The sequence below is a fragment of the Maniola jurtina genome, chromosome 5 (genome assembly GCF_905333055.1).
Source record: "Maniola jurtina chromosome 5, ilManJurt1.1, whole genome shotgun sequence".
NCBI classification, from domain to species: domain Eukaryota; kingdom Metazoa; phylum Arthropoda; class Insecta; order Lepidoptera; family Nymphalidae; genus Maniola; species Maniola jurtina.
Genome location: NC_060033.1, coordinates 11,615,516 through 11,629,427, shown reverse-complemented (window position 1 = coordinate 11,629,427; position 13,912 = coordinate 11,615,516). Strand labels below are relative to the sequence as shown.

Sequence of the window (13,912 nt, the reverse complement as noted above, 5' to 3'; positions counted from 1 at the left end):
TCTCTGGGCGTAATGTGTCATGCGATTAGAAAACTTCGCGGGTATGCTCTGCGCTGCGCTCCGCCATATGTGCGCCGGCCCTTGGGGTGGGTCCACAACCCACACCTTTTTGCCGACCACGATCACCAATCATCATACTATCAAGCGCGCTTGGACGCTTATTTTAGCCATACCGCATCATTAGCCCGATTACCTGATGTCCATCCAATCATGTCAATGAGCTTTGTAAAGATCATGAGACTATGGACGGAACATTTTTACCGCTCAAAACAAATGGATCTCATTAATCAATTTCCTCATTAAATTAATGTTCTCGTACAAACCAAGTAAAAATGAGCTCTGTAAATTAAACGTCTCCAAGCGTTTCAAAAATGTCTCATATCCTTTTAACCCGTAAAGTAAATTACGAAGTCTCAAATCTCCGAGATTCTTAGCGAAGAACACATTTTCTTCATATTTCATGACGAAATGCGACAAGGTTACGGTAAAAGGTTATTTTTACTGCCCTGTTTTCGTGAAATTCTGAGTAACTTTTTATAGGATGTTGTGTTATTAAATTTTCGAATGCCTAACTTTCATTTTTATTAAATACCGGCATTTTATCTACGTGATTAAAGGTAGGGAAGTATTTAAAACCACACAGCCAAAATCGCGGGCAAATAACTAGTTTTTTATTACGTTTTGTTGCGTTATGTGACCGGACTTAATAAAGCTACAAAAATGACTTTTATGATATCGCATGTGGTTTTTAAAATAAATTATGGCGCCTTACTTCCTCCAGATTTCTTTGCAGAACACATGCACTTCATATCTCATCATGCGATATGACTATATTAATAAAAGGTCATTTTTATTGCGACGACTTCGGGAAACTCGGCAGCTTTTTCTTGATTTCATATAGCTTTATTAAATTTTCGGAGAGCTTACTAAGCACCCGCAAGCGTTTACTATTACATCATCAATTCATCAACTTGGAAGTTCGTAAATTCATCTATAACGTTTTTGAAATCAACTTCTATCATCATTATCATCGGATGTCATAAGTTCTGTATCTCTCTCTCTCTGTTCTATCTATAGTAACTAGTAGGAATAGATTGTAGATTCTTTAGTTTACGTGTGCTCACGTGTAAAGTACACTCAAATTCGTTTGCGCGCATAATATGGAAATTGAAGCGATATTTTCTTTACTTTTTCGTAACACGTAGAGACGTAGAATCCTATCAACGGAAAGAGACAGCGGTTGAATAAAAAATTCAACATTAAATCTTTATCTCGCACACAGAAATGCAAATAGAAAATACGGAAGATTGAATTAAATTTCGCCGCTGCATTCCGGAAATAAAAGCTTCCGTATGGGTAAGGCATTACGAAGTGTTTAAAGCCAGACTATTTAAATATTTCAGTGTCTATCAGCTTAGTACGACTTTGCACCTCACGACAACGTTAACAGATTGCGATTATCTAAACTTTATAACGTAAAATCAAAGTTAAGCGCACCCAAAGTGCTTTGTTTTTGAGGTTGTTAAGGTTGGCACTCATACGTGCATCTACAGCTAATGCCCCTTGATAAGGGAAAGATTTTATGAAGGAAAAATGATACTGTATGGTGGCTTTGAACTAACGGTTGTAGGACAATTTTACGCTGACGTTATAGTGTTATGAGACTCGAAATCTATCATCGTTGTCGAGATGTACAAACTCGTACTAAATGTCTTGGACTGGGCTACCCCTTTCATGAAAGGTACCTAAAAGAGGGGTGGGTGCCCCCGACAGGTCCTGCAGGTTTTTTATCCTATTTATCCTAGAAATAATGAAAAACTACTTGTACCTCTATAGCATTGTTTCAACGCCGGATATCTTTAGATCAATGCTTAGCATCAAAAGTTCCGGTATCGTACGAAGAGGTACGTGTAACTCGAAAGCTAATTCAGACGACAATCGTATTTTGGTCAGCCTCATTATCTCAATTCGAGGTTACTCAAATATATATGAAAGACGAGTTCTCTTCAAGCGCACCCCATACACATTAAGTTTGATTCTGATTTGAATATTATGTAAGCAGACTCAATGAAATTTTGTAGGCATGCTTGAGCGCGTTTAAAAGACATTCCTGTTAATAAGGCATGGAGTGTTTCGTTGACTTAAACTAAACCACTAAAGAGGTGTATTCCCTAAATAAACCCTTAGATTTTAACCTGCATCTGACATCAGAGGCGTCAGAAAAAATCTGCTTATAGACGTACTTCCATAGAAAATCTGTTTTCTTAACTTTTGTAAAATATTTAATCTGTAGCACCTATAGTCAGCAATTTAATTGTATTCCATATAATAGAACGAATGGAAAAGCCCTTAAGCCCTGAAAACTCCTCAGCTGTACAAATTTCTCAGCAATAATTGAAACTCTGCAAATCTAAACAGCGGTATGGAAGATCGAATTAAGGCTGCATTCCGCAAATGGAAGCTTGGATGTGTGTTGATGACATCGCTAAGTATTTAACGGCAGACAATTTGAATATTTTACCATCTATGTAGATTGAGTCACCCCTTCCATATAAATCGATGGGGGGAAGTGTCTCCCACAGGTCTCGATAAAGTTTTTCTCATTTTGCTTATACTGGCATTAATGAAAAACGGCTCTGGCCTGGGGCGATCGTTTCGGATCTTTTTGTTGATAAATGTCTGTTACACTTGTCTTCAAACGTAGTATCCGGTAAAAAGTCTTTTGTAATAAGTTTTTTCCTTAATGTTCTCGCCATCAAATATAGTTTTTCTGTTCTTTCGTACCTACATCACTTTTTCACGATGTTCGCCGAAAGAAGTAGGCGTTTCTTTACGGTAGTCCATTACGTTCATTTTCTTGTGATCCCCTGTTTTTTTCTAGTTTTAGCGAATTTTAGCCAAATAAGCTTAATGTTGCTTGTGACGATATGTTGTTTTTTTCATCGTACGGAATTAGAGAAGTCATACCTACATATATAAAGTCACAAACAAACGTAAGGTATATCAACTATGCTAAAACTATTACAATATTTGCCAAACTCTCGTCATATTGAAAATTCCACCGACAAAATGTTTTCAAGGAAAATTTTCCATGAAAATATTATGTCCTACATTCGCAGCGCTTTAACATTTCAATATTTCAGTGTTTATCTAGGACTGAGCCGCTTCTTTAAGGAGATCGCATACGGCCCTAAGACACACAGGACTCGGGAGTCACAATATTCAAGTGCCGTCAGCAGCATTGGACGCGCCATAAAAATGTGTACCTGTAAATATGACCTTTCAGTCAGACAGTTGGTCGAAATCATCCGCATCCTACAGGGCTGAATGCTGTTTAAGGCCACAAAATTAATATTACCATTTGTTGCATGAAACGTTGTTGTTCCGGCATGTTGTGCATGTTGTTGTTCCGGCGTAAACTCTTAAATCCCAAATAATACCTATTTATTAACCCCCAACCCAAAAAGAGGGGTGTTATAAGTTTGACGTGTGTATTTGTATATCTGTCTGTGACAAGGTAGCTTCTAAACTAATGAACCGATTTTAATTCAGTTTTTTTTTTGTTTGAAAGGCGGCTTGATCGAGAGTGTTCTTAGCTATAATCCAAGAAAATCGGTACAGCTGTTTGAAAGTTATCAGCTGTTTTCTAGTTACTGTATGTAACCTTCACTTGTTGGGGGTGCTATAAATTTTTAATTTACACTTGTGATTTATGACTTTTGCGAGTTAGCTCCTATATTGCAAGTATACGATCATCTTTAATGCAAGCCCGTGACTGCTATTTGTACTCGACAGGGTCCGATGCAATCTTTCACATATAATATAATATGACCTGACCCGCCCTGGCATCGCTTGGGTGGAATTTATATAAATCCCTTTTTAGTGAAGCTTTACGCTAGAGAAAAATACATATGCAAAATCTGTTTCTAGACTCAGCGGCTTAGACTTAGCGGCTTGATCAATCACACTAATATTATAAAGGAGAAAGTTTGTATGTGTGTGTGTGTATGTTTGTTACTCCTTCACGCAAAAACTACTGGACGGATGGGGCTGAAATTTAGAATGGAGATAGATTATACCCTGGATTAGCACATAGGCTACTTTTTATCCCGGAAAATCAAAGAGTTCCCACGGGAATTTTAAAAAAACCTACATCCACGCGAACGAAGTCGCGGGTATCAGCTAGTCAGTTTATATATTTTTACTTTATAATTTCTTGTTTGCTAAATTCTTCTGGTAATCATTAAAACTTCTCTCCAGCGTTTATAAATCTTGTGCCAGAAGGTACTCGTATGTCCTGGCAACATCCAAAAAAAAACATTTGAATTTAAATCATTTATCGTGTAGCAAGACCAGTACCATTCCACCCGTTTAATGTTGGTAAATCGATAATAATGAGATGTCGTTGTTCAGGACAGTTTCTGATGCAGCTTTTACCATATTGTTTATTCTGGAATTAATGAAAACGGCTCGAGCCTCGGGCGATCAGACCCGGCGCGGTAGTTTTTCAGACGGGGATATATTTTTATTTAAGATATTTTAAAAACATGGTCAATCGTTACAAAAAATCTTCCCAAAAAAAATATTTCACGTAATCTTCCTATAATGCAGCAATTTTAACGTAGTCTCATGTATGAAAATAAGTTTTACTGAACACGTATTTGTAAAAGCGTGCACTTAAAATACCTCTCCTCTGTACATTTCCCGGGTAATATTTTCCAAGACATTAATCTTCTGGCAACACTCGCAGTGCATATCCACATCGCGATAGAGCCTGTTATGCCACGCCCTTCTTCGGCCACACTATGCTACGAAACGTTTTGTAAGTTATAGTACCTACTATTTTCCGCTTCACGTACTTACATCATTATATGTTATTTAGTGTTTAGACCACAGAGATGTAGAATTCTTGATAAAACGAATCAAAGTATGCACAACTACTGAATGACTAAAAATTAAAACACACATCCTTTTGTTACAATTAAAGATTTAAGGCGTTTTGGAAAATATCATCACTTCTAAGGCTGAGATATAATATTTATTACTGATGTGACTGACGGATAATCTACAGTTTAATACGATGGCGGATATTTGAATGACAAATATCTGCATAATTCTCTGCTTTGTAGGTAAATCAGAATCGTAATGGATGCTTGAGCCAAGTCGATATTTAAGAGCGGCTCTATTTGATTGGTATCATATTATTTAAATAGACAAATTCGATACATTTTATCTTCTACAGCAAATAGGAATATGTATGTATTTTCACTCGTGTTACATTTTTTCTTTTCTTTTCATATTCATCCTTGCATGTTTAGCATCGTGATAAAGTCCTTTGCATCGCACCTTTTCCTTCGCTCGATAGCAGTCTTCAACTACGTCTTTTGTGTACTAGCAACACCTTTTTTCCTTTTCACAGAATACAAAACACCTGTGTGCAAGTGGAGACTTCGCAGGGTTAAGACGCAGTAGAGCTCTTAAGTGCGCATAAAATGTGACTTGAGTTTTTAGTAAAACTACTTGTATACGCGCGATACAACATATAAACAGAGCAAAAAGGTGTTCTTCGGAGTTCGGTGTATGAATGACTAGCTTTTGCCCGCAACCACGTCCTCCTGGATTACACTTTCAAACCTCTATTTTACCCCTTTAGGGATTGAATTTTCAAAAATAAGCAACAGTCTTGAACAACACAATAAGTTGAGAATCTGGGATTGTTCCATAAAAATATGCTATAATATAACTAAGATATAGTAAACAGCCTTCGCAATGGAACTTTGTAACAAGCATTAAACCGTCCAAGCTCCAAAGTTAAACTAGAGCATCGTTCTAACAGAATGTTGACGGAGGAAATTAAAATAATCCCTTTTTAATTCCTCATTCACCTACAATGGAAAAGCCCTGCGTCAACTTTCTAATTAATTGCTCATCTTTTATGAATACTGTGAAAATATTTCGCCTTCAGTTCACAAAGGTACATAGAAACAGTGGTTAATTTTTTTCAGCGCAACTTCAATTTTTTTAGAATCTAGACTTTAGCAACTACGGTGATGATATTAAAATGCTTCGCTTGTGATTTGCATCTATTTTTTATCCTATCTATCTATCTATATATCTATTATTTATTTCTTTTATATTTGAAGTCCGCTATAACTTTATCTACTACAATATCGACATCTATTACCTACTGCACAACTTCATTTTCGCTACTTTTTTGAGAACATTTTGTACTCTGTTATTCTCTAATTATGGTGGCAGTCTTATTTCGTCCAGTAACAATTTTGTCCAGTATTCGTGTCTAACAAATGTATAAGAACTTCTATTTGTTATTTACTTTGCCCTAAACAGCCTGTTCCTGAAGCCGGAAAATTTGTAAGCAAATGTTTAAATCTTCGAAGTTCTGAAGTCGTCCGACCATCACGGACCGGTCGTAACAAAACGCTGGCGAAGGGAAATTAGTTTAATCTCATCTTAACTTGCTTTAGTATTCACCAACATTGTGATCCCTTTGTCGAGGCTTCCTTGCCATATTACTAATCTAATCTTTTATGAAAGCTTGGCAAATATTTGGATACTCAATGCATACTAAATTTACGTCGTCTACGTCGTAGCATCGATTCTGTAGACTTTGCGACGTCTTTGCTTAAAATATGTCATGTAACAGGCTAAGATTTTTTTTATTTTTTTATTATAATAAGTAAACAGAGTTCCTCTGACATATGTCAGAGTCCTTTTCTACTTTTATTTTTACATGTTATATTTTTACTATATTATATCAAAAAAAAAATTACTGTAGTTTACAATATCTATTCTTATAATACACATGTAACTATCAGTCTATATTTTTAGCCTAATATATTAAAGTTATTACTAGTAACAAGTTTTCGTATGTTATGTGGGCAGCCTTGCTCCGCGAGTCGACATTTGATGGCGGGCCACCATGCAACAGGCTAAGATTATAATCGACAGGAAACATCTGATGGAAGGGTATTCAAATTGTTACAATGCGTAGGTATAAAAAGGCGAAGATGGAATAAGATCAGAAGGTTTCTAAAAAAACACACTCCCTGCTATAGTGTCCTTAAACACCGATAAAATATAAACGGCATTGAAAAACGCCGTCTGTTGAAAATTAGTTTAATATCTTATTATACCTATTCCCTGTTATCTACCTAAACTGTAATCCTACGTTAATTTCTCTTCATCTTGCTAATCCTTCACGAACACTTGCCGAATATTTGTGCTCTGTTATTCGAGCTGAATATACATAAAACTGTCTCATATTTCTTAAAGCATTAACTTGTTTAATAGCGAACTTTCTTCAAATTCTCGGAGTTCTCACAACTCCTAAAAATGTTTTATAATTCAACATTTTCGTCGAGTTTTCTTTGTATTGCAAAATTGTTTTTGTAAAAACTTGGCAAATATTCAGTAGAAAATCTGCATAAGAATCAGCTGCATTAGTAGTTTTTACTTTTGCTGCAGTGAACTTTCGTAATATTTTTGCTGAGTTCTCTAAGGGCATCTCTAACTCTTCGAACGAAGCCACGTCCGTAAATAAAGAATAGCAAGGGTGCTTTTACAACGAACTCGTGTATTGAATCCTATTGAATCCCTCCTCACACGGCTCTTTCAGAACCTCTCGAATAAACCTATTGTTGCCTGAAGATAGCAAATGTTATTTTGATTTTATCAACATTGGAGTTCTTGTATATTTATGTGCGATTGTAAACGTACTTTGTAGTTATTAAAACTAACTGCACATTGTAAAATATTTTGTCTAAGTCAAATTTATTTTCATAACCAGACACTCCGAATTAAATATATAGGGATCAATTAAGGTTGATTAACATTTTCCGGCAAATATTAGTATTTTACGTAAACCGGAATATGAAATTCGTGGATCAGTTGTTTGTGTCAACATCGAGAACTCGTTGGTATTAAAAATTTGGGCGTGCATCAAACGGCCGCCTCTGTCACATAAATTTCAAATTAATAGCACTTGAACGCCTGCAATTCTTGTACGATAGAGCAGAAGAATTCGCGGCCCACGAAACGGCACGGTCAGTGGGCATCGACGGAGCGCGAGTAATCGAATGTTGGCACGCCCTCTGATTTATGCACCCCAAATACCTTCGAAAGAAAAGAAAATTTGATAATAACAAAGTCAATTCAAATTAACATCACAACAATATTATGATTGTAAAATTCGCCTCAAAATTGCGATCAGAATCAACGGTCAAAGTTCAAACTGATTTATTCATCGCAAAAATGTGTTTTACAAGATTTTGAGAAATCGAGCAATTATGCAATGATTTAAAAAAAAAAACCCAAGCGGATGGTAGCTACTATTGGGGACCTCTGCTAATAGACTAAATTATTTACCTGTTACATTTTTTATTCAATGATAGTTTAAGTCAAAATATCTGTTCATATTATTTGGACGATTACAAAAATCAGTTACTTTGCATCGGCAATTAATCGTTATACAAGTGTAAATTAAAAATTTATAACACCCCCGACGATCCAAAGTATTTGAGTTTTCCAAAACATCATTTTCAAATAAATAATTATGTATTTAGGCAACGTCCATCTTGACAGCTTGACATTTGTCTATTGACATAATATTATGAACCTAACGGTTATCTAACCCTTCTTTTCTACAAGAAAACTAAAAAAGAGCTGATAACTCTTAAACGGCTGAACCGATTTATTTAGATTATAGCTAAGAACACTCTCGATCAAGCCACCTTTCAAACAAAAAAAACTAAATTAAAATCGGTTCATTCGTTTAGGCGCTACGATGCCACAGACAGATACACAGATACACAGACACACAGATACACAGATACACACGTCAAACTTATAACACCCCTCTTTTTGGGTCGGGGGTTAAAAAGGTACAAAAATTTACCGTGTTTATGTCAACTATAAACAACAGAGACTGGGAAATTAAATGATTTTGGAGGAAGTAGAAAAACCACAACAGTAAGTTCGCTATTCTTAACATTAAACTAGCGGCACGCTATGATGGCCGGTTTGACGTTTGTCCGCTCATGAAGTTCCGTATTAATTGATAACGACTTTGAAGGAAATAATTGTATTACTTTATTGACGATAGTGATGTGCAGAGATTCATAAATTTTATCGAATGTAGTTTTAGGTTTAGGACTCAAAATTTATTTATTAAATTGATTTCTTAAATGTATACAAGTGTAGAAAAATCAGTTTGCACCATTTAAGGGGTGAATGTACTTGTGAATATGAACAATTTTCACTATGTGGACAAACCTCTGAATCGCAAAAAAATATCAATAAATTTTTAAAAATGGAATCTAATACGATCGTCACATAGGATCGCTGGCTAGCACAACTACTACCTCCGGCAAACTCGCGTCAATGCTCAATGCAAAACAAAGCAGTTTCGAATTGACGTTGCTTCGAAAAGTATAAACTGTCAGTGCAATGCGATTGTGATATAGTTTTGACCTGGCTTTGGATTTCAAATATTGATACTGCATTACTGTTGACCCTTGCTCGTTAATTTGGACTCTGTTCAAGCCCTTTGTTGTGGATTTCGTCGATATGACCGAACGTACGCAGAGAACTGTTCTAAATAGTCAGACACGTGAGTTCGTAATACGCCTTCGTAACTATTTCGATCGTGAAGCTCAAAATGGAGGGCCAATTTTACCTATAACGTCAGTGGTTGAACGCGTAGCTGATGCGCTTAATATTGGACAACGAACTGTTAGACGGATAACTAAAAAAAAATATGGCGAGACTGGCACAGAAGAAAATAAACTTCACACACCAAAAAAGAGAAAACGAGCAAAACCAGTCGTAGGCATCGATAGCTTTGATGCCGATGCTATCCGAAGACATGTTTACGGCTACTATTTACAGAAGGAGTATCCAACAAGAAAAAAGTTGGTGCATTCACTGAAGGAAGCTGGATTATTCTTCGGTGGGGAAAGTTCTTTAACGAAGATTTTGAAGACCATTGGATTTCGATACAAAAAATGTAACAAACGCAAAATATTGATGGAAAGATTTGATATAGCGATGGCAAGGTATACTTTTTTACGGCAAGTGAAAGAAATCAAAAATTGGCAAAATGTTGTGTTCTTGGATGAAACATGGCTTAATGCTAACCATACTGTAAGCCGTTCTTGGAACGATGACACAGCAGCATCTACTTCCAAAGTTCCTGTAGGAAAAGGATCGCGACTTATAATTTGTCACGCCGGAACCATCAACGGGTTTGTCGAAGGTTCTCTCATGGCTTTTGCGTCAAAAACCACTGGAGACTATCATGAAGACATGAATGGAGAAAAGTTTACTGAATGGTTTACCTCAATGTTGTGTAGCCTCCCTGAACCATCTATTATAATTATGGACAACGCCCCATACCACTCGATGCAAATTGACAAGCCACCTGCCCTATCCCAAAAGAAAGCTGATATCGTCGCATGGCTTCGTAAAAATGGCGTAGATGCAAACATGAATATGTTAAAAGCGGAATTAGTACGTCTTTTAAAAGAAAACAAACCAACCAAGATCCGATACGTCATTGACGAAATAGCATTAGAACATGGGCACAGAGTTATACGGTTACCGCCTTACCATTGTGAGTATAATGCGATTGAGTTGGTGTGGGCTCAAATTAAGGGATATGCTGCAAGACACAATACAGAACCCCCATTTACCACAAAAAAAATGCTAAAATTATTAGAAGAAGCTTGTGAACATGTGACTAAAGGAGACTGGGAAAAGGTTGTGAATAGAACTGTTAAATTAATAAGGGAAGATTATGAAAGAGATGTGAAAATAGATAATATTATAGAAAACGAACATATAATCTATACTAATAAATAAAATTGGAGTGTCTGTCTGTAATTTCGAAATAACTACCTCATATTAAGCTCATATGGTTATTTGAACGATACCATAACTGAATCACACGTTTTTAAAATTTTTGTCTGTCTGTCTGTCTGTCTGTCTGTCTGTCTGTCTGTCTGTCTGTCTGTCTGTCTGTTTGAAAAGGCTAATCTTTGGAACGGCTGAACCGATTTTGACGGGACTTTCACAGGCAAGTAGAGGATTGACCAGGGCGTAAAATAGGCTACTTTTTTAACCGACTTTTAAAAAGGGAGTTGTGTTTTTCTACCTATGTACACCGAAATCTCCGAGATTTCTGAACCGATTTGCGTCATTTCTTTTTTAATCGATAGAGGAACTTTGCGACATTGTTTCATAAAAAATTTGGAGTCCAACTCCTCAATCCTGATGCTGCAGGGGATCTGACCAATCCACGCGGGCGAAGCTGCGGGCATCAGCTAGTTATTAATGTATGTGATGATAGCAGTGACGACAGTGAAAATAGTAGTATGGACGAATCTGATTAATTATGGCCTTTTGTGGCACCTTTTTTGGTATCTTTTGTATTCATATGTTTCTTGTGTGCATATAAAGTATGTATATTCATTTTCGTTCAAATATTCAGTTCGTTCAAATAAATTAAATAAACATATACATTTTTGTTTTATTAAACCTATTTAATCAGGTACAAAAACAAAACTTAATTGTTTTTTGTTCAAGAATAAATTGACATTCCACATCACTATTGTAATGTGTCAAACCGGCCATCATAGCGTGCCGCTAGTGTAGAAATAGTTTTTATTTTTTAAATTTATTTGGCAAACAATCCATAACAGGATTAATAGTGAATAGTCAGCAATAATGGCAAAATTGGGCCTACTTTTGCGATTAACATTTTTATCAGCATTTTTTTAACTCTGAATACTTTGTGTTTAGTAAAGTTGGCGTAAATGTTTAGCAATGTCACTATTTAGATAGCCTATCTTCCAATTTACCGCTTTGCTTACTACATAGTATCATAATATAATTTTAGACCAAGCTGCGTTCGTGCATGCAAAATCAAGTAAGTACCCCTTAACTGGTGTGAGTATACACATTCGAGCCATAAAAGTCGTTATATTCAGCTACCGGCTTTAGTGATATAGGTTCATTTCTGATATTCGTACTGAGGTTTTATACAGTTATATCAACCAATATAACTTGACAAATCTTCGCTCATTCATATGCATTGGATATGGTACGGGCGAAGTCACCAGATTCTGTAAGGCCAACTTAGCTGGAGTTGAGTTAGTACGGACCTATTTCCTCTGAGCACAGATCGATTTGTGCAATAGCAAAGAATTCACCGATTCATGGATTTTGGAAAACGAAACCTGAGATCACTTGTTTTTTGTATTGTCTGTAATTAGCCTCCGACAATGTTCAAAAGTTGTGCTCATAATGTAGAGGTATCATAGCAATGTCTCAGCAAAAGAACTTTTTAATCAACACGGAACATCCTAGGATATTTTACTCACTTTTATTAGGATATTTGTTGTGAACGTATTGCATTATATTATATTCATTAGTTATATTTACTAATCGCAGGGAGCCGCTGGATTCTGGCGGCACAAGACCGTGGCGTGTGGAAGTCCCTACTTAAGACCTATGTCCAGCAGTGGATGTCTATCGGTTGATAATGATGATGACTCATCTGTTTTAATTACCCATCTTAATATTACTATTATCCACGCAAGTACCTTCTTCTATAATAAAGTCGAATCTAGACGTATCGCTGGCAAATACTATTCATAGAGCCAGTTTCACAACCTCCAAATAAACTTTATCTAACGAATAAATTTGACGTTATGACAGTTTTTGTATTGGGAATCTGTCATAGTATCAAATTTATTCGTTAGATAAAGTTTATCTGGTGTTTGTGAAACAGGCCCTTAGAATACAATTGAATTAATGTCACACATACACCACAATAGAAAATCAACATACACAACATACGAGTATGTGTAACTGTACTTAAGTGTCCCGATAAACACTGAAACAATGCATCTGGTTCGCCAGCAACACCGGTTAGTCCTCCATTGTCGACTGCCAAACTGCCAGCACAATGGCTCCACAATGCCTACAATGCCGATGTGTGAGGTTTTGTGTTTGAGAATTCTCGGAGAGGCTAGAGTGCCACCGAGGAAGTTATTGTTGTGACATTTTTCGATTAAGGAAAAACGGGGAGCATTCTCGTTATTGCGCAATCGTTTTATTGTCATCGCTATTGTTGTTATTCACGTTTTCTTACGGACCTGTCTGTTTCAGCATTTTTATCTCATTTGAGACATTATCAAGTTTGTTCTATTTGCGGTACATCTTTAAGTTCATAACTTTTTAGTCGAGCTAGTACTCTTATATCGCTGTATAGAAGCCAAGTTTGCGTTCAAATTCCACATGACCTTAGATGTTTTTGATGTTGGTACGACTAGATGTCGTAACATTTATCAGTGTCGTAGTCTTGGATTAAAATGAACATGAATAAGAAGCCAAAGAAAACTTTTTTCGGTAACTATTAAACTGAATGATCTTGAAAGCGGCAATTATTTTATTATGCATATGTTCTTAAGCAATTAAATGCTCTAACGGAAAAGGAATACACCATGGGGAAACCTGAATGCCTGAGAGTTCTCCATAATGTTCTCATAGGTGTGCAGTCTGCCAATCCGCACTTGACCAGCGTGATGGTAGACAATGGCCAAACGCTTCTCATTCTGAGAGAAGACCTATGCTCTGTAGTGAGTTAGTGATTGGTTGATCATGATGATGATGACCTAATTACCTAAACGCCTTTTGTGGAATCATGTTAATTGTCCAGAACTTTCAGAGTAAAATTTAACTGCCATTATTCCACTATTAGACTACATGATAATATACTCTTATCTTTTCATAGTAGACGGAGATTTAATAAGTTAAGAGCAAACGTTAGTCGGCAAACATCCAGCTAATGGCGGTCTGGCTCGCGGCTACGCCACGAACTATTTGCGCCACG

General features: G+C 36.4%; 1 protein-coding gene across 4 annotated transcripts in view; it reads left to right on the top strand.

Annotated features, from left to right (window-relative positions):
- The window catches only part of LOC123865147 (focal adhesion kinase 1), a 176,093-nt gene that overhangs the window by 68,951 nt on the left and 93,230 nt on the right, over positions 1–13,912 (top strand). The gene's annotated exons all lie outside the window — the stretch shown is intronic.